Source organism: Oncorhynchus keta, unplaced genomic scaffold, assembly GCF_023373465.1.
Source record: "Oncorhynchus keta strain PuntledgeMale-10-30-2019 unplaced genomic scaffold, Oket_V2 Un_contig_27655_pilon_pilon, whole genome shotgun sequence".
Classification (NCBI taxonomy): domain Eukaryota; kingdom Metazoa; phylum Chordata; class Actinopteri; order Salmoniformes; family Salmonidae; genus Oncorhynchus; species Oncorhynchus keta.
This window is the reverse complement of record NW_026285638.1, coordinates 1-22,175: the sequence shown is the minus strand read 5'-3', so window position 1 is coordinate 22,175 and position 22,175 is coordinate 1. Positions and strand designations below refer to the sequence as shown.

The 22,175-nt window shown below is 46.5% G+C and overlaps 1 long non-coding RNA gene and 1 pseudogene across 2 annotated transcripts; one reads left to right on the top strand and one right to left on the bottom strand.

Annotated features, from left to right (window-relative positions):
* Window positions 1–2,547: 2,547 nt before the first annotated feature.
* Window positions 2,548–22,068, bottom strand: LOC118382680 (matrix metallopeptidase-21-like; annotated as a pseudogene).
* Window positions 18,386–21,114, top strand: LOC127922915 (uncharacterized). Of its 2 annotated transcripts, XR_008112782.1 has the most exons (5): window positions 18,386–18,542; window positions 18,932–19,114; window positions 20,221–20,310; window positions 20,424–20,546; window positions 21,086–21,114. It is a non-coding gene; the product is annotated as an uncharacterized LOC127922915 (long non-coding RNA). The 2 variants fall into 2 exon arrangements; XR_008112781.1 differs by lacking the exons at window positions 20,424–20,546; window positions 21,086–21,114 and having other exon boundaries at window positions 20,221–20,332.
* Window positions 22,069–22,175: the final 107 nt, after the last annotated feature.

Here is a 22,175-nt window from a genome sequence, read left to right as displayed (position 1 = left end):
TCACACTCTTGTCTCTCTCTCTCTCACTCTCTCACTGTCTCTCTCTCTCTCGACAGAGAGCACATAGATGACTGCTAAGTAAACGTGTAGACATGTAGAGGAAGCAGATTGACAAAATGCTGCTGGCGCAGAAAGCAGCCCATTCGCCAACAACTGTCTGGCTGCAACGTTGTTGTAGGAACACGGCCTGGACGGAGGCCTCTTCTTTATCTCCAGGCATTGCTAGGAAATTATTATTTTATATCCCTGCACATTGCATTCTTTAATAATATACTTGCTCAAGCTGAATGGCATTTTGTATAATGAGAAGGGGAGGAGGGAGAGATAAAAAATGATTTATTTTAGTATTTTAGTTTGTTATTAATTTTTTCATCTCCGTCCTTCTAGTTCTCTCAGGGGAACTTACCTCTTTCCCAGTTATCGCTCGGTGCATCTGTATTGTAAATGAATTAACAACGGCACAGCATTGGGATGCAAGGGCACTGCGTTCATCCACCTCTGGCCTGCTCGCCTCCCTACCACTGAGGAAGTACAGTTCCCGCTCAGCCCAGTCAAAACTGTTCGCTGCTCTGGCCCCCCCAATGGTGGAACAAACTCCCTCACGACGCCAGGACAGCGGAGTCAATCACCACCTTCCGGAGACACCTGAAACCCCACCTCTTCAAGGAATACCTAGGATAGGGTAAGTAAGGGTAAGTAATCCTTCTCACCCCCCAAAAAAAAAAAAAAGATTTAGATGCAAGTGGCTGTTCCACTGGATGTCATAAGGTGTATGCACCAATTTGTAAGTCGCTCTGGATAAGAGCGTCTGCTAAATGACTTAAATGTAAATGTAAGACCATCCAAACCGTTCAAATACTGAATGGGCCGACCTGAGGAGCTCCGATGCGGTTTTCAAACCACTACTGAACCGACACAACGTACCGATGATGCTCGTTTCAAGGTAATCTTCGTTCGATCACGTGGTTTTTCAACCTGTGTATCGTTAAATACGAGATTCCACTGATTTCTCAGTGCTTTTCGGTGCTTTCTTCGATTACAAGTTGCTTTCAAACACCGACCTCTACTGGACACCTGACAACGGAGTGTGAGTTCATGTTTAGCTTCAATATCGTTATTTTTTTGTTTGCAATACTGACAATTTTGTTCTCGAATTCAAAAGGTTTGCTTGATATTAAAAGGCACAAAAGTAATTCCATAAAACTTGCGATAAATTGAATATAGGACTGACCCTCACTTTTGTATTTTGCAGGAATACTCGCTAAAAAACATTTTGAATAGGGACAGAGTTTAATGGCACTAAAAAAATGAAACAGTGTTATTCAAATGACAATTTTAACTTTATAAAATCTTACAAAATCGGCCATCCTATTGATTATTTTACCAGAAAAGAAAAAAAATCAAAATGTTTAGAATTTTCTGTTACCATGGAGATTTCACCAATCAATCATTCCAGAATGTGTTCTGTGGTGTTGATAAATGAAGCCAATCACATCCAAGACAATGTGTTTGTTGTTACACATCTTTAATAGGGAACATGTATCTGATCTCAGTCTAATTAAAAACTGTGTTTTCAGAGTTGTTTTTGTCAATTCAATTCAGTCCATATAATACAACTGATTTTTTATAAATAAAACTTTTACAACATAGAAAAAATAAGAACATGCCCCAAAAAAAAGGCATTATTGTCTTCAACGATATATTGTGTAAACTATTACAATATGAAAATAAAGGAGAGCCTCACCACTCTAGGAGCTCAGATGCAAATGTCCAACGTTTCGACAGCCAAGCCGTCTTCATCAGGGTATAAACACTGCGGGATGACTCGTTTATATAGTGTCAAAGGTCACAGGTGTCTGTAATCGTGGCCATTAAACTATTAAAATAACGTTTTTGAAACAACTAAATATATATTGTGGACATGTACAAGGTTGATAATAGTTAACAATGGTTATCATAATGAATGAAATGTGTTGTAGACTAATACATCCTTATAATGTAATGGATATAAGTCAGTTTACTGTGAAACCAGCTTTAGGAACTCTGTTGTCATGGCTACGGGGCCAGTCTGTGCTCCTCACTCAGTGTCATGTTTAGAGTTGGTACGAGTGCCATCCGATCTGGGTCCAGGCTCCCTAATCCCACAGTATCCTCATAGCCCCCCTCTCATCGACAGGCCACTTTCAGGGCCGAGGGGTGAACGTTACACAGAATCCTCATAGCCCCCCTCTCATCGACGGGCCACTTTCAGGGCCGAGGGGTGATCGTTACACAGAATCCTCATAGCCCCCTCTCATCGACGGGCCACTTTCAGGGCCGTGGGATGAACGTTACACAGAATCCTCATAGCCCCCTCTCATCGACAGGCCACTTTCAGGGCCAAGGGGAGAACGTTACACAGAATCCTCATAGCCCCCCTCATCGACGAGCCACTTTCAGGGCCGAGGGGTGAACGTTACACAGAATCCTCATAGCCCCCCCTCTCAGTGATGGGCCACTTTCAGGGCCGAGGGGTGAACGTTACACAGAATCCTCATAGCCCCCCTCTCATCGACGGGCCACTTTCAGGGCCGAGGGGTGAACGTTACAAATGTCAAACCACTGTTCCTCCACCTTCCTGTGTGGCAGCAGGCCGTTGCGTGGCAGCGGGCCGTTGCGTGGCAGCGGGCCGTTGCGTGGCAGCGCCGGTTTCCTCCAGCGGTCTCTGCTCCCCCCCACCACCCTCCAGAACTGCGTATCCTTGAACAGGAAGACAGCGTTGTGCGTGTAGGAGAAGTAGGCGGCGTCTATGCTACCGTCCGGGTGATCCCCAGACACTACTGCTGGGAACACAGCGGTGATCTTCCTGGGGAAGCCTGGGGACACGCGGTTGGCTGTCACGTCAAACACATACACCTGTTGGAACACCGTTACGTGTTTAGATGACAGGAGGAGGAAATGAACAACCGTTGAAAGATGTAAACGAGGCCGGTGATAAATGGACTAAACAACAAGATGCTAAATGTTCAGTTTATCAAAACAAAAACAACTCCGATGGGGATTTTCTGCGGAAAACAATATTTAACAACTGATTCAGCCATTTTTTCCTCCTCTTTTTCCACTTGGATATAATTGGGAAATATTAAAGGAGGAATGTTTAAACTCCGAGGGGAATAATGTAGCCCTTTGCTGAAACGTTTTCATGGTGGTTTTCTGCTGAGGAACATTTCAAATGTATCGTTTATTTATTTAAAGTGCTTTTAAAATCTCTAAACACTTTACATTTAAATAACAAAATCAAACAGATAAAATAAAAACAAACAGGAAGAATGAAGGAGATTAACAACAAATGACATGTTAATGACATGCGGCTAATCAACAATATGTTAATGACATGTTAATGACATATGGCTAATCAACAATATGTTAATGACATGTCAAATAATATGTTAATGACATGTTAATGACATATGTCAAATCAACAATATGTTAATGACATGGCTAAAATCAACAATATGTTAATGACATGTTAATGACATTTGTCAAATCAACAATATGACATGTAATGACATACGGCTAATCAACAATATGTTAATGACATGTTAATGACATATGTAAAATCAACAATATGTTAATGACATGTTAATGAATCATATGTCAAAATCAACAATATGTTAATGACATGTTAATGTCAAATCAACAATATGTTAATGACATGTTAATGACACATGTCTAATCAACAATATGTTAATGGCATAATCAACAATATGTTAATGACATGTTAATGACACAATCAACAATATGTTAATGACATGTTAATGTAATCAACAATATGTTAATGACATGTGTCAATCAACAATATGTTAATGACATGTTAATGACATATGCAAATCAACAATATGTTAATGACATGTGTCTAATCAACAATATGTTAATGACATGTTAATGACATGTCAAATCAACAATATGTTAATGAAATGCCTAATCAACAATATGTTAATGACATGGCTAATCAACAATATGTTAATGACATGGCTAATCATCAATATGTTAATGACATATGGCTAATCAACAATATGTTAATGCCATGGCTAATCAACAATATGTTAATGACATATGGCTAATCAACAATATGTTAATGACATGGCTAATCAACAATATGTTAATGACATGGCTAATCAACAATATGTTAATGACATGTTAATGACATACGGCTAATCAACAATATGTTAATGACATACGGCTAATCAACAATATGTTAATGACATGGCTAATCAACAATATGTTAATGACATGGCTAATCAACAATATGTTAATGACATATGGCTAATCAACAATATGTTAATGACATGGCTAATCAACAATATGTTAATGACATATGGCTAATCAACAATATGTTAATGACATGGCTAATCAACAATATGTTAATGACATACGGCTAATCAACAATATGTTAATGACATGGCTAATCAACAATATGTTAATGACATGGCTAATCAACAATATGTTAATGACATATGGCTAATCAACAATATGTTAATGACATGGCTAATCAACAATATGTTAATGACATATGGCTAATCAACAATATGTTAATGACATGGCTAATCAACAATATGTTAATGACACGGCTAATCAACAATATGTTAATGACATACGGCTAATCAACAATATGTTAATGACATATGGCTAATCAACAATATGTTAATGACATACGGTAAAATCAACAATATGTTAATGACATACGGCTAATCAACAATATGTTAATGACATGTGTCAAATCAACAACATGTTAATGACATACGACATATGGCTAATCAACAATATGTTAATGACATGTTAATGACATACGGCTAATCAACAATATGTTAATGACATATGGCTAATCAACAATATGTTAATGACATGGCTAATCAACAATATGTTAATGACATGTTAATGACATATGGCTAATCAACAATATGTTAATGACATGGCTAATCAACCATATGTTAATGACATGTTAATCACATATGGCTAATCAACCACATGTTAATGACATATGGCTAATCAACAATATGTTAATGACATGTTAATGACATATGGCTAATCAACAATATGTTAATGACATGTTAATGACATATGGCTAATCAACAATATGTTAATGACATGTTAATGACATACGTGCAAATCAACAATATGTTAATGACATGGCTAATCAACAATATGTTAATGACATGTTAATGACATATGGCTAATCAACAATATGTTAATGACATGGCTAATCAACAATATGTTAATGACATGGCTAATCAACAATATGTTAATGACATGGCTAATCAACAATATGTTAATGACATACGGCTAATCAACAATATGTTAATGACATGGGCTAATCAACAATATGTTAATGAAATATGTTAATGACATGGCTAATAATGTTAATGACATGTTACATGGCTAATCAACAATATGTTAATGACATGGCTAATCAACAATATGTTAATGACATATGTCAAATCCACAATATTTTTATTTATGTAAATTTTACCTTTATTTAACGAGGCAAGTCAGTTAAGAACAAATTCTTATTTTCAATGACGGCCTGGGAACAGTGGGTTAACTGCCTGTTCAGGGGGCAGAACGACAGATTTGTACCTTGTCAGCTCGGTGATTTGAACTTGCAACCTTTCGGTTACTAGTCCAACGCTCTAACCACTAGGCTACCCTGCCACCCATATGTCAAATCAACAATATGTTAATGACATATGGCTAATCAACAATATGTTAATGACATGTTAATGACATATGTCAAATCCACAATATGTTAATGACATGTTAATTATGTTAAATCAACAATATGTTAATGACATGTTAATGACATATGTCAAATCAACAATATGTTAATGACTTACCTAGGTGAAGAAGTAGATGTGGTAGTCCCTCCTGTCATAGAAGGCTGTGTCTATAGGACTGGGCACCCCTGGGAACCCCTCAGAGATGAGTCTAGGGTAGAGGTGTCCCTCAGGGTCCACTGTAAACACCTGGTCATTGTCATCATCATACCTCCAGTACTGGGTGCCTAGTGTACACAAGGAGATATTCATAAAAATATATTTATTCAACTTCTACAGATATTTTCATAACAGAGATAATTTTGCTGAAAAACTAAACTAACAAGAGTCAATTAAAACAGCCTTATGATAGAGTAGGTCTGGACTATGATTTACAGCCAGAGTTGAACGTCAAGAGGAGACTCAAGCCTCTAACAGATGGAACCACAGTCGAGATCGAGAGAGACAGACAGGCAGACAGACAGACAGACAGACAGCCAGCCAGACAGACACAGACAGCCAGACAGCAGGCAGACAGACAGACAGGCAGGCAGGCAGGCAGGCAGGCAGGCAGGCAGACAGCCAGACGAGACAGACAGACAGACAGCCAGCCACAGACAGACAGACAGAGCCGACAGCAGACAGACAGACAGACAGACAGACAGCCACAGACAGACAGACAGACAGACAGACAGCCAGACAGACAGACAGACAGACAGCCAGCCAGCCAGACAGACAGACAGCCAGCCAGACAGACAGACAGACAGACAGACAGACAGACAGACAGACAGACAGACAGACAGACAGACAGCCAGCCAGCCAGAGCCAGACAGACAGCCAGACAGACAGACAGACAGACAGACAGACAGACAGACAGCCAGCCAGACAGACAGACAGACAGACAGACAGACAGACAGACAGACAGACAGACAGACAGACAGACTCTAGTCAGTTCCATTACCTTTAAAGAAGTAGACAGCATCAGTGTTCCTGTTCCACACGTGAACACATGCGTCAACCCCGTTGGTGGGTATGCCGTGCCAGCCCACCTGAAGAGCCACCGGGTCACCATAGCGGGTCCGGTTGGTCCTGTCCTCATACAGAGAGAGGAACGATTTCAACCTTTGCAATGAAGAACTATATATATTTACGTGCGTTTTGAAAAATCCAGATATTTATCTTTATATTATTGGGGGAATGTTTATACAACATAATGAATGTAATTGTACATACACTACATGACCAAAAGTATGTGGACGCCTGCACGTCCAACATCTCATTACATAATCATGGGCATTAATATGGAGTTGGTCCCTCCCTTTGCAGCTCCACTCTTCTGGGAAGGCTTTCCACTAGTTGTTGGAACATTGCTGCAATAAAGCCTCCACTCTTCTGGGAAGGCTTTCCACTAGATGTTGGAACATTGCTGCTGTAACAGCCTCCACTCTTCTGGGAAGACTTTCCACTAGATGTAGGAACATTGCTGCTATAACAGCCTCCACTCTTTTGGGAAGACTTTCCACTAGATGTTGGAACATTGCTGCTATAACAGCCTCCACTCTTCTGGGAAGGCTTTCCACTAAATGTTGGAACATTGCTGCTATAACAGCCTCCACTATTCTGGGAAGGTTTTCCACTAGATGTTGGAACATTGCTGCTATAAAAGCCTCCACTCTTCTGGGAAGGTTTTCCACTAAATGTTGGAACATTGCTGCTGTAACAGCCTGCCCTCTTCTGGGAAGGCTTTCCACTAGATGTTGGAACATTGCTGCTATAACAGCCTCCACTCTTCTGGGAAGGCTTTCCACTAGATGTTGGAACATTGCTGCTATAACAGCCTCCACTCTTCTGGGAAAGGCTTTCCACTAGATGTTGGAACATTGCTGCTATAACAGCCTCCACTCTTCTGGGAAGACTTTCCACTAGTTGTTGGAACATTGCTGCTATAACAGCCTCCACTCTTCTGGGAAGACTTTCCACTAGATGTTGGAACATTGCTGCGGGGACTCTTCTGGGAAGGTTTTCCATTCAGCCACAAGAGCATCTAGTGAAGGTTTTCCACTAGATGTTGGAACATTGCTGATATTGGGAAGGTTTTCCACTAGATGTTGGCCTTGCTGCTCACATTTCTGGGAAGAATTTCAAATTCCACCCAAAGGTGTTGGAACAGTGCTGCATGGGAGCATTGTGGTCAGGGCACTGATTTTGGGCGATTAGGTCCAGCTCACATTCGGCCTTCCAATTCAACCCAAAGGTGTTCGATGGGGTTGAGGTCAGGGCTCAGTGCAGGCCAGTCAACTTCTTCCCCACCGATGTCGACAAACCATTTATGTATGGACCTCGCTTTGTACACGGCGGCATTGTCATGCTGAAACAGGAATTGGGCCTTCCCAAACTGTTGCCACAACATTGGAAGAACGGAATCATCTAGAATGTCATTGTATGCTGTAGCATTAAGATTTTTCTTGACTGGAACTAAGGTGCCCGAACCATGAAAGACAGCCCCAGACCATTACTCCTCCTCCACCAAGGCACTACGCAATGGGGCAGGTAGCGTTCTTCTGGCATCCGCCAAACCCAGATTCATCTGTCGGACTGCCAGATGGTGAAGCGGGATTGATCACTCCAGAGAACCCGTTCCCACTGCTCCAGAGTCCAATGGCGGTGAGCTTTACACCACTCCAGCCGGCGCTTGGCATTGCACATGGTGATCTTAGGTTGTGTGCGGCTGCTCGGCCATGGAAACCCATTTCATGAAGCTCCCGACGAACAGTTCTTGTGCTGACGTTGCTTCCAGAGGCAGTTTGGAACTCGGTAAGTGAGTGTGCAACCGAGACAGACATTTTTTACGTGCTTCAGCTGGTCTCGTTCTGTGAGCTTGTGTGGCCTACCACTTTGTGGCTTAGCCATTGTTGCTCCTAGACGTTTCCACTTCACAATAACAGACCTCAAGTTGAAACATGATTCCATATGTGTTATTTCATAGTGTTGATGTCTTCACTATTATTCTACAATGTAGAAATAGTAAAAATAAAGAAAACCCTTGAAAGAGTAGGTGTTCTAAAATGTTTGACTGGTGCTGTATATATATATATATTTCAACCTCTTTTCCATACTTTTTATAATGATGATTTAGGAAGTCTATCTCATTGTTTTCAAAATACACATATTCAGTTGTTGGTCTGTAGGAATTCATTGACACACGCCCAAAGTCGTTGAAGAGGTGCTGACTAACGGAAAGGTCAACTTTAAGATTGTGATTATTTGTCTGTTTTTACCTGTTCTCATAGAGCCAGTACCAGCCGTCCTCATGAAGTAGGTGTTGAAACGAATCACCACCTCACCGTACTGGGTTCTCTCCTTCCTGATCCAGTCAAACACTGTGTTGAACTGACCCTTACAGCCCCCTAGAGGGAAGACTGTTGGGCAGTTACAGACCAGACTGTTGAACCTTACAGCCCCTGTTGAACTAGAGGGAAACAGACCAGACTGTTGAACCTTACAGCCCCCTAGAGGACTGAAACAGACCAGACTGTTGAACCTTACAACCCCCTAGAGGGAAACAGACCAGACTGTTGAACCTTACAGCCCCCAGACCAAAGACACTAGAGGGAAACAGACCAGACTGTTGAACCTTACAGCCCCCTAGAGGGAAACAGACCAGACACTGTTGAACCTTACAGCCCCCTAGAGGGAAACAGACCAGACTGTTGAACCTTACAGCCCCCTAGAGGGAAACAGACCAGACAGACCCAGACACTGTTTGAACCTTACAGCCCCCTAGAGGGAAGACAGACCAGACTGTTGAACCTTACAGCCCCCTAGAGGGTTGAAACAGACCAGACTGTTGAACCTTACAGCCCCCTGGAGAGGGAAACAGACCAGACTGTTGAACCTTACAGCCCCTAGAGGGAAACAGACCAGACTGTTGAACCTTACAGCACCCTAGCCCCCTGAGGGAAACAGACCAGACTGTTGAACCTTACAGCCCCTAGAGGGAAACAGACCAGACCCCCTGTTGAACCTTACAGCACCCTAGAGGGAAACAGACCAGACTGTTGAACCTTACAGCACCCTAGAGGGAAACAGACCAGACTGTTGAACAGACCCCCTAGAGGGAAACAGACCAGACTGTTGAACCTTACAGCCCCCTAGAGGGAAACAGACCAGACTGTTGAACCTTACAGCCCCTGAAAGGAAACGGAGCTAGAGGGAAACAGACCAGACTGTTGAACAGCACCCTACAGCCAGCCCCTAGAGGGAAACAGACCAGACTGTTGAACCTTACAGCCCCCTAGAGGGAAACAGACCAGACTGTTGAACCTTACAGCCCCCTAGAGGAAACAGACCAGACTGTTGAACCTTACAGCCCCTAGAGGGAAACAGACCAGACTGTTGAACCTGGAGGAAACAGACCAGACTACAGCCCCCTAGACCTTAGAGGGAAACAGACCAGACTGTTGAACCTACAGCCCCCTAGAGGGAACACCCCCTAGAGGGAAACCCAGACTGTTGAACCTTACAGCCCCCTAGAGACTGGAAACAGCCCCCCTGGAGGAAACCAGACTGTTGAACCTTACAGCCCCTAGAAACAGAAGACTGTTGAGCCCCCTACCAGACTGTTGAACCTTGCAGCCCCTGGAAACGAAACAGACCAGGACTGTTGAACCTTACAGCCCCCTGGAGAGGGAAACAGACAGACCAGACTGTTGAACCTTACAGCACCCCTGTTGAACCTTACAGCACCCTAGGGAAACAGACCAGACTGTTGAACCTTACAGCCCCCTAGAGGGAAACAGACCAGACTGTTGAACCTTACAGCCCCTAGAGGGAAACAGACCAGACTGTTGAACCTTACAGCCCCCTAGAGGGAACAGACCAGACTGTTGAACCTTTTGGCCCCTAGACAGACCAGGCTGTTGAACCTTACAACCCCCTAAGAAACAGACCAGACTGGGTTGAACTTTACAGCCCAGACTGGTAGGTGAACCTGGGTGATGGTAGGTGGGTAGGTACACCCCCTATAGAGGGTGGGTGGGTAAAGGTGGGTAGTGGGTGGGTAGGTAGACACTGTGTTGAACCTTACAGGTGGTAGAGGTGGTGGTGGTGGTGGGTGAACAGACCAGGTGGGTAGACTGGTGGGTGAACCTTACAGGTGGGTACCCTAGGTGAAACAGACCAGGTGTGGTGTTGGAACCTGTGAATGCCCCCTAGAGGTGAAACAGACCAGACTGTTGAACAGGTGTAGGTAGGTGAACCCTGTAGAGGGAAACAGACAGACTGTTGGTGGTACCGGGTGTGGTGTGAACCCCTGGTGGGTGGAGGGAAACAGGTGGGGTAGACAGACTGTTGAACCTAGGTGGGTAGGTAGGTAGGTAGACAGAGTGGGTGGGTAACAGACCAGACAGGTGTTGAATGGAGTGGGTAGGTGGGCCCCCTAGAGGGAAACAGGTGTGGGTGGGTACAGGTGTGAATGGAGTGGGTGGGTGGGTGGGTGGGTGGGTAGGTGGGTGGGTAGGTGGGTGGGTGGTGGGTGGGTAGCCCCCTAGAGGGAAGGTGGGCGTGGGTAGGTGGGTGGGTGGGTGGGTGGGTGGGTAGACAGGTGTGACTGGGTGAACCAGGTGTACAGGTGGGTGACACCCTAGGTAGGGAAACAGGTGTGGGTAGGTGGTGACTGTTGAACCTGTACAGGTGGGTAGAGGGAAATGGGACCAGGTGAACCTGGGTGGGTGGGTGGGTGGGTGGTGCGTGGGTGTGGTGGGTAGACAGGTGTGTGGTGGGTGGTAGGTGGGTAGGTGGGTAGGTGGGTGTAGGTGGGTGGGTGGGTAGGTGGAGGTGGGTGAGGTGGGTGGGGGTGGGTAGGTGGGTGTGGGTAGGTGGGTGGTGGGTGGTGGTGGGTAGGTGGTGGGTAGGTGGGTAGGTGGGTGAACCTAGAGGGAAACAGTAGATGGGTAGGTAGTCCTACCAGAGGGTGCTGTATGGACTTCCAGTCCATCCAGTTGATCTCGAGGGAAACCTGATTCTGGGGCAACTGGGTTGCATAATGGAACCAGCCCCCTAGATGGAAACAGACCAGGGCGTGGCCTATCTCATGCACTGCCACCTGACGAGGAAACAGACCAGACTAGTATTCAGGGAGTAGCCATTTGAGGGAAACTACAGACTGTTAGGGTACAGCCCCCTAGAGGAAACAGACCTCGACTCAAGCTATTAACTTTTCAGTTACTGGCCCCACTAGAGTGCCTGCAGGGAACCAGACCAGACTGTTGAACCACTAGGCAACCTGTCTCCTACCTGATAGTTCTCCTCAGCCCTGACATTTAACCACTAGGCTACCTGATCTCAGTGGTTCTCACTCAGCCCCTGACATTTTAACCACTAGGCTGCCTGATAAGCTTACTAGGCTCACTCAGCCCTGATACCTTACAGCCCCTAGAGCTAAACTGTCTCCTACCTGATGAACCTCACTCCCAGCCCTGAGGTTTAACCACTAGAACCTGACAGCCCCTGGAGGGAAACAGACCAGATGTTGAACCACTAGGCTGCCTGAGGGAAACTCAGCCCCTGATATTTAACCTTACAGCCCCTGAGGGCTCAGACAGCCCTGATATTTAACCACTAGGCTACCTGATAGGCTCAGACCAGCCCTGATATTTAACCACCCTAGGCTACCTGACTAGTGCTCACTCAGCCCTGACATTTAACCACTAGGCTACCTGTCTCCTACCTGAGAGGGAAACACTCAGCCTGATGAACCTTAACCACTAGGCTACCTGACCAGCTGAACCTCCAGCCCTGACATTTAACCACCAGGCTGTTGAACCTGTCTCCCCCTAGAGGTGCTCACTCAGCCCTGACATTTACAGCCCCCTAGGCTAGGCACTGTAGGTACCTGATATTTCTAACTCTAGGCAGACAGGCAATTAGGTAACCACTAGGCTACCTGTCTCCAGGCAGGCAGGCAGGCAGACAGGTCAGCCAGCCCTGAGGGTTTTCTAGATATTTACATGAATGGTAGTTTGTCTTATAGGTAGGTAGGTAGGTAGGTAGGGAAGGCAGGGGTAGGTACATCACAAATCACAACAGTCATTGGATATTACAGATAACCATCATGTTTGAATCAAAACAGGTGTAGGTACTCACTTTGGTAGGTAGGTAGGTCCCAGGTAGACAGTGTTTGGTGACAGGTGTAAATGTTCAGGTAGGTATCGTAGGTAGGTGGTAGACAATGTCTCCCAGGAGGTACCAGGCGTGAGGTAGGTAGGTAGGTAGGTCAGTACCATCAAACTTCTGGTAGGTGCAGGTCCCAAGGTGTCTCCCTGCAGGTAGGTTGAGGTAGACAGGTGTAGGTAGGTAGACAGGTGTAGGTACACTATAGGTAGGTAGGTAGGTCATTGCCTCTACAAAAAGGTGTAGGTATAAAAGGTTAGATAGGTAGGTAAAGGTAGACCCATTTTCAGGGAAGGTGTAGGTAGGTAAGGTGGTAAGGTAGGTGGTCCGTGATCTGCTTAGTGCTGTAGATAGGCAGGCAGCTGGCAACAAGAGGCAGGCAGGTACAGGCAGGCAGACCAGGCTAGGTAGTTGATAGACAGGTGTAGGTAGGTAGACAGGTGTAGATAGGCAATTCATCCCAAAAACAGGCAGGTAATATTGTCTAAGACAGGGCATGTGAGGTACGTAGACTGGGTAGGTAGTCTGTTTTAGGTAGACAGGTGTAGGTAGGTGTACTTTGTGTAGATAGGTATTAGGTAGGTAGGTAGGTAAGGAGGTAGGTATGTTAGCAGAAACGGACTGGTGCCCAGGCTAATACGTAGACCCACCTGTTCCAAAACCCAGTTTGATGTCTACATCCGCCAGGTGAGAGATGTGTCTCTATAAACTCCAGGGGAGACACCTCGCTCCACATCCTGAGGCCAGGCTGATGATGTGTCTCTGGTCCTGTAGGTAGGTCAGCTGACTGCTGTAGCCCTCTCCTAGAAATGAACAAGGCCACCACACAGGTAGGTCACTCTATCAGCTCCCATAGTAACCCTCACCCTATCAGTGGCTTTGAACATTGAGTTAAATAGTCAATTCATGAATGGTTGACTTAGTCCATCCAGTTGATTCAACATTTCTAAGGTAACTTTATAGTAACCCTCACCTATCAGCCTCATAGTAACTCTCACCTATCAGCCTAGTATTCAATGACCCTCACCTATCAGTCTCATAGTAACCCTCACCTATCAGCCTCATAGTAACTCTCACCTATCAGCCTCATAGTGACCCTCACCTATCAGTCTCATAGTAACCCTCACCTATCTCCTCATAGTCTCTCACCTAAGCCCTCATAGTAACCCTCACCTATCAGTCTCATCAGTAACCCTCACCTATCAGCCTCATAGTAACCCTCACCTATCAGCCTCATAGTAACCCTCACCTATCAGTCCACTAGGCTAACCATAAGCCCTATATTAACCCTCACCTATCAGCCTCATAGTAACCCTCACCTATCAGCCTCATAGTAACCCTCACCTATCAGCCTCATAGTAACCCTCACCTATCAGTCTCATAGTAACCTCACCTATCAGCCTCATAGCCCTAATTTAACCACTCACCTATCAGCCTCATAGTAACCTCACCTATCAGCCTCATAGTAACCCTCACCTATCAGCCTCATAGTAACCACTCACCTATCCCTCACCTATATCAGTCTCATAGTAACTCTCACCTATCAGCCTCCACAGTAACCTGTCTCACCTATCAGCCTCATAGTAACCCCTGACCTATCAGCCTCACAGTAACCTCACCCCTATCAGCCTCATAAGGCAGGCAGGTACATCACTAATCAGTCCATCAGAGTAACCATCATGTTTGAATCAAAACCTATCAGTCTCATAGTAACCCTCACCTATCAGCCTCATAGTAACCCTCACCTATCAGTCTCATAGTAACCCTCACCTATCAGTCTCATAGTAACCCTCACCTGGTATCAGCCTCATAGTAACCCTCACCTATCAGTCTCACAGTAACCCTCACCTATCAGCCTCATAAATAACCCATCACCTATCAGTATAGTAACCTCACCTATCAGTCTCACAGTAACCCTCACCTATCAGCATCATAAGGTAACCTCACCTATCAGTCTCATAGTAACCATAGTAACCCCTCACCTATCAGTCTCAACCCTAGTAACCCTCACCTATCAGTCTCATAGTAACCTCACCTATCAGCCTCATAGTAACCCTCACCTAACAGTCCCATAGTAACCCTCACCTATCAGTCTCATAGTAACCCTCACCTATCAGCCTCACAGTAACCCTCACCTATCAGTCCTCATAGTAACCCTCACCTATCAGCCTCATAGTAACCCTCACCTATCAGTCTCATAGTAACCTCACCTATCAGTCTCATAGTAACCCTCACCTATCAGCCTCATAGTAACCCTCACCTATCAGTCTCATAGTAACCCTCACCTATCAGCCTCATAGTAACTCTCAATCTCTCTAGTAACCTCACCTATCAGTCTCATAGTAACCTCACCTATCAGCTCAGTAACCTCACCTATCAGTAACCCTCACCTATCAGCCTCATAGTAACCCTCACCTATCAGCCTCATAGTAACCCTCATATCAGCCTCATAGAACCCTCACCTATCAGTCTCATAGTAACCCTCACCTATCAGCCTCATAGTAACCCTCACCTATCAGCCTCATAGTAACCCTCACCTATCAGTCTCATAGTAACCTCACCTATCAGTCTCATAGTAACCCTCACCTATCAGCCTCATAGTAACCCTCACCTATCAGCCTCACCCTCACCTCAGCCTCATAGTAACCCTCACCTATCAGCCTCATAGTAACCTCACCTATAGTAACAGTCTCATAGTAACCCTCACCTATCAGCCTCACCTAGTAACCTCACCTATCAGCCTCATAGTAACCTCACCTATCAGCCTCACAGTAACCCTCACCTATCAGCCTCATAGTAACCCTCACCTATCAGCCTCTCATAGTCTCATAGTAACCCCCTCACCTATCAGCCTCATAGTAACCCTCACCTATCAGTCTCACAGTAACCCTCACCTATCAGTCTCATAGTAACCCTCACCTATCAGTCTCATAGTAACCCTCACCTATCAGCCATCACCAATCGTCTCATAGTAACCCTCACCTATCAGCTCATAATGACTCATCACCTATCAGTCTCATAGTAACTCTCACCTATCAGTCTCACAACCCTAACCCTCACCTATCAGTCTCATAGTAACCCTCACCTATCAGCCTCACAGTAACCAGCCACCTATCAGCCTCACCTAGCCTCAACCCTCACCTATCAGTCTCATAGTAACCCTCACCTATCAGTCTCATAGTAACTCTCACCTATCAGCCTCATAGTAACCCTCACCTATCAGTCTCATAGTAACCCTCACCCTCACCTATCAGTCTCACAGTAACCCTCACCTATCAGCCTCAGTAACCCTCACCTATCAGCCTCATAGTAACCCTCACCTCACTATCACCTATCAGCTCATAGTAACCCTCACCTAACAGTCTCATAGTAACCCTCACCTATCAGTCTCATAGTAACCCTCACCTATCAGCCTCATAGTAACCCTCACCTATCAGTCTCACAGTAACCCTCACCTAACAGTCTCATAGTAACCCTCACCTATCAGTCTCATAGTAACCCTCACCTATCAGTCTCATAGTAACCCTCACCTATCAGTCTCATAGTAACCTCACCTATCAGTCTCATAGTAACCCTCTCACCTCACCAATCAGTCTCATAGTAACCCTCACCTATCAGCCTCTCCCTCATAGTAACCCTCACCTATCAGTCTCATAGTAACCCTCACCTATCAGTCTCATAGTAACCCTCACCTATCAGTCTCATAGTAACCCTCACCTATCAGTCTCATAGTAACCCTCACCTATCAGTCTCATAGTAACCCTCACCTATCAGTCTCATAGTAACCCTCACCTATCAGTCTCATAGCAACCCTCACCTATCAGTCCTCAAGCCTCACCTATCAGTCTCATAGTAACCCCCACCTAGTAACCCTCACCTATCAGTCTCATAGTAACCTCACCTATCAGTCTCATAGTAACCCTCACCTATCAGTCTCATAGTAACCCTCACCTATCAGTCTCATAGTAACCCTCACCTATCAGTCTCATAGTAACCCTCACCTATCAGTCTCATAGTAACCCTCACCTATCAGCCTCATAGTAACTCTCACCTATCAGTCTCATCAACCCCTCAATAACCCTCACCTATCAGTCTCCCTCACCTAGTCAACCCTCACCTATCAGTCTCATAGTAACCCTCACCTATCAGCCTCACAGTAACCTCACCTCATAGTGACCCTCACCTATCAGTCTCATAGTAACCCTCACCTATCAGTCTCATAGTAACCCTCACCTATCAGCCTCATAGTAACTCTCACCTATCAGTCTCATAGTAACCCTCACCTATCAGTCTCATAGTAACCCTCACCTATCAGCCTCAAGTAACCCTCACCTATCAGTCTCACTCACCCTATCAGTCTCATAGTAACCCTCACCTATCAGCCTCATAATGACCCTCACCTATCAGCCTCATAGTAACTCTCACCTATCAGTCTCATAACCCTCACCTATCAGCCTCATAGTAACCCTCACCTATCAGTCTCATAGTAACCCTCACCTATCAGCCTCATAGTAACCCTCACCTATCAGTCTCATAGTAACCCCACCTATCAGCTCTCACCTATCAGTCTCATAGTAACTCTCACCTATCAGCCTCCTAGTAACTCTCACCTATCAGTCTCATAGTAACCCTCACCTATCAGTCTCATAGTAACCCTCACCTATCAGTCTCATCACCTCCACCCTCACCTATCAGTCTAGTAACTCTCAATGTCATCACCTATCAGTCCTCCTCATGACTCACCTATCAGTCTCATAGTAACCCTCACCTATCAGTCTCATAGTAACTCTCACCTATCAGTCTCATAGCCTCATACCCTCACCTATCAGCCTCATAGTAACCTCACCTATCAGTCTCATAGTAGTAACTCTCACTTCAGCCTCATAGTAACACCTATCAGTCTCATAGTAACCCCACCTATCAGTCCATAGTCATAGTAACCTCACCTATCAGTCTCATAGAATCACCTATGCAGCATGACACCTATAGCCTCATAGTAACCCTCACCTATCAGCCTCATAGTAACCCTCACCTATCAGCCTCATAGTAACCCTCACCTATCAGCCTCATAGTAACCTCACCTATCAGTCTCATAGTAATTGTCTCTCACCTATCAGTCTCATAGTAACCCTCACCTATCAGTCTCATAGTAACCTCACCTATCAGCCTCATAGTAACCTCACCTATCAGTCTCATAGTAACCTCACCTATCAGTCTCATAGTAACTCTCACCTATCAGTCTCATAGTAACTCTCACCTATCAGCCTCCACTTCAGCACCATTTTGAGAATGCCATGTTTCCCCATGCACGTCTCCCCACATGTCTCTTCTGTCTCCGCTTGGACAGCAGTGAGGCCACGCGGTTCTGATGCTGATGAGGTCTGTCAGTAGCAGTGGTAGGAGGAGGCTCTGATGTAGGTCTGTCAGTAGCAGTGGTAGGAGGAGGGCTCTGATGCTGATGAGGTCTGTCAGTAGCAGTGGTAGGAGGAGGCCTCTGATGAGGTCTGTCAGTAGCAGTGGTAGGAGGAGGGCTCTGATGAGGTCTGTCAGTAGCAGTGGTAGGAGGAGGGCTCTGATGAGGTCTGTCAGTAGCAGTGGTAGGAGGAGGGCTAGATGCTGATGAGGTCTGTCAGTAGCAGTGGTAGGATGAGGGCTCTGATGAGATCTGTCAGTAGCAGTGGTAGGATGAGAGCTCTGATGAGGTCTGTCAGTAGCAGTGGTAGGAGGAGGGCTCTGATGAGGTCTGTCAGTAGCAGTGGTAGGAGGAGGCTCTGATGAGGTCTGTCATTAGCAGTAGTAGGAGGAGGGCTCTGATGAGGTCTGTCAGTAGCAGTGGAAGGAGGAGGGCTCTGATGAGGTCTGTCAGTTCCAGTGGTAGGAGGAGGGCTCTGATGAGGTCTGTCAGTAGCAGTGGTAGGAGGAGGTCTCTGATGAGGTCTGTCATTAGCAGGGTAGGAGGAGGCTCTGAGGTCTGTCAGTAGCAGTGGTAGGAGGAGGGTTCTGATGAGGTCTGTCAGTTCCAGTGGTAGGAGGAGGGCTCTGATGAGGTCTGTCAGTAGCAGTGGTAGGAGGAGGTCTCTGATGAGGTCTGTCAGTAGCAGTGGTAGGAGGAGGGCTCTGATGAGGTCTGTCAGTAGCAGTGGTAGGAGGAGGTCTCTGATGAGGTCTGTCAGTAGCAGTGGTAGGAGGAGGGTTCTGGTGAGGTCTGTCATTAGCAGTGGTAGGAGGAGGGTTCTGATGAGGTCTGTCAGTAGCAGTGGGAGGAAGAGGGCTCTGATGAGGTCTGTCAGTAGCAGTGGTAGAAGGAGGGCTCTGATGAGGTCTGTCAGTAGCAGTGGTAGAAGGAGGGCTCTTGATGAGGTCTGTCAGTAGCAGTGGTAGGAGGAGGGCTCTGATGAGGTCTGTCAGTACCAGTGGTAGGAGGAGGGCTCTGATGAGGTCTGTCAGTACCACTGGTAGGAGGAGGGTTCTGATGAGGTCTGTCAGTAGCAGGTAGGAGGGTTCTGATGAGGTTGTCAGTAGGAGTGCGGCTCTAATGAGGTCTGTCAGTAGTACTGGTAGGAGGAGGGTTCTGATGAGGTCTGTCAGTAGCAGTGGTAGGAGGAGGGCTCTGATGAGGTCTGTCAGTACCAGTGGTAGGATGAGGGCTCTGATGAGGTAGTCAGTGTGGTAGGAGGAGGGTCTGATGAGGTCTGTCAGTAGCAGTGGTAGGAGGAGGGCTCTGACTCTGATGAGGTCTGTCAGTAGCAGTGGTAGGAGGGAGGGCTCTGAGGTCTGTCAGTAGCAGTGGTAGGAGGAGGGCTCTGATGAGGTCTGTCAGTAGCAGTGGTAGGAGGAGGGCTCTGATGAAGTCTGTCAGTAGCAGTGGTAGGAGGAGGGCTCTGACGTTGATGAGGTCTGTCAGTACCAGTGGTAGGAGGAGGGCTCTGATGAGGTCTGTCAGTACCAGTGGTAGGATGAGGGCTCTGATGAGGTCTGTCAGTTCCAGTGGTAGGAGGAGGGCTCTTCTGTCAGTTCCAGAGGAGTCTGTGAGTCTGTCAGCCAGTGGTAGGAGGAGGGCTCTGATGAGGTCTGTCAGAAGCAGTGGTAGGAGGAGGGCTCTGACTCTGATGAGGTCTGTCAGTAGCAGTGGTAGGAGGAGGGCTCTGATGAGGTCTGTCAGTACCAGTGGTAGGATGATGGCTCTGATGAGGTCTGTCAGTTCCAGTGGTAGGAGGAGGGTTCTGATGAGGTCTGTCAGTACCAGTGGTAGGAGGAGGGCTCTGATGAGGTCTGTCAGTAGCAGTGGTAGGAGGAGGGCTCTGATGAGGTCTGTCAGTAGCAGTGGTAGGAGGAGGGCTCTGATGAGGTCTGTCAGTAGCAGTGGTAGGAGGAGGCTCTGATGAGGTCTTTCAGTAGCAGTGGTAGGAGGAGGCCTCTGATGAGGTCTGTCAGTAGCAGTGGTAGGAGGAGGGCTCTGAGGTCTGTCAGTAGCAGTGGTAGGAGGAGGGCTCTGATGAGGTCTGTCAGTAGCAGTGGTAGGAGGAGGGCTCTGATGAGGTCTGTCAGTACCAGTGGTAGGAGGAGGGCTCTGACGTTGATGAGGTCTGTCAGTAGCAGTGGAAGGAGGAGGGTTCTGATGAGGTCTGTCAGTAGCAGTGGTAGGAGGGCGGCTCTGATGAGGTCTGTCAGTAGCAGTGGTAGGAGGAGGTTCTGATGAGGTCTGTCATTAGCAGTGGGAGGAAGAGGGCTCTGATGAGGTCTGTCAGTAGCAGTGGTAGGAGGAGGTTCTGATGAGGTCTGTCAGTAGCAGTGGTAGGAGGAGGCGATGAGGTCTGTCAGTAGCAGTGGTAGGAGGAGGGCTCTGATGAGGTCTGTCAGTAGCACTGGTAGGAGGAGGGTTCTGATGAGGTCTGTCATTAGCAGTGGGAGGAGGAGGGCTCTGATGAGGTCTGTCAGTGCAGTGGGAGGAAGGGCTCTGATGAGGTCTGTCAGTAGCAGTGGTAGGAGGAGGTCTGATGAGGTCTGTCAGTAGCAGGGTAGGAGGAGGGCTCTGATGCTGATGAGGTCTGTCAGTAGCAGTGGTAGGAGGAGGCTCTGATGAGGTCTGTCAGTAGCAGTGGGAGGAGGAGGGCTCTGATGAGGTCTGTCAGTACCAGTGGTAGGAGGAGGGCTCTGATGAGGTCTGTCAGTAGCAGTGGTAGGAGGAGGGCTCTGATGAGGTCTGTCAGTAGCAGTGGTAGGAGGAGGGCTCTGCTGATGAGGTCTGTCAGTAGCAGTGGTAGGACGAGGGCTCTGATGAGGTCTGTCAGTAGCAGTGGTAGGAGGAGGGCTCTGATGAGGTCTGTCAGTAGCAGTGGGAGGAGCTCTGAGGGCTCTGAGTGAGGTCTGTCAGTAGCAGTGGTAGGAGGAGCTCTGATGAGAGGTCTGTCAGTAGCAGTGGTAGGAGGAGGGCTCTGATGAGGTCTGTCAGTAGCAGTGGTAGGAGGAGGGCTCTGATGAGGTCTGTCATTAGCAGTGGTAGGGTCGTTCACTGTGTGACTGTGTGTATTGCTGTTATTCTCTGTGTTGTTTATAGCAGAATCATTGAGAGTATCACCGACTGGGCCGTAGTATTCTGTTGTGCTCTTGGTGGTGATATATCACCTTTGTAGGTATTAACAGTGCTAGCTTAAAAATGCTTACTGAATGACCACAACCTCTGTATATTTTCCATCAGTGCCATTAGAAAGGTACCAAGTGCTGAGCTGGTGGAGTCGTGTACTTCCTCAGTAGCATCATCCGTCTCCTTATCCGGGACCCCACACCGTGGCTTGTTCATGGCAGCCTTGGTGGCGTCGTCAAACAGCCCTGTGACAGACAGGCCGGACACCATCTGGAAGTCTCTGAGAGCTGAGATGAAGGCTTGGCTTTCAGTGGGATTTGGAGAGTCTTCGTCATCATCATCATCATCATCAGTCTCTGCACGTGACATCGATGAGTCTCCCTCCTGTATCCCAGATAGGTCTTCCTCCTCGGGAAAGTCTTCATCGTTAGAAATGCCTGTTGATTGGTCAAACTGGAGCTCCTCCCAGTTCACCGGTCTTATGAAGCCGTACCTTGAGAGAAATAGCTGGAAATGTGGCATGTTGTTAAAACAGCTGGTAGAACTAACACCTCTAGAACATCTAACAGGAAATAACTTAGTCTGGGGACCAGTCTGTTTAGATAACATTCCTCTAGTCTGGGACCACT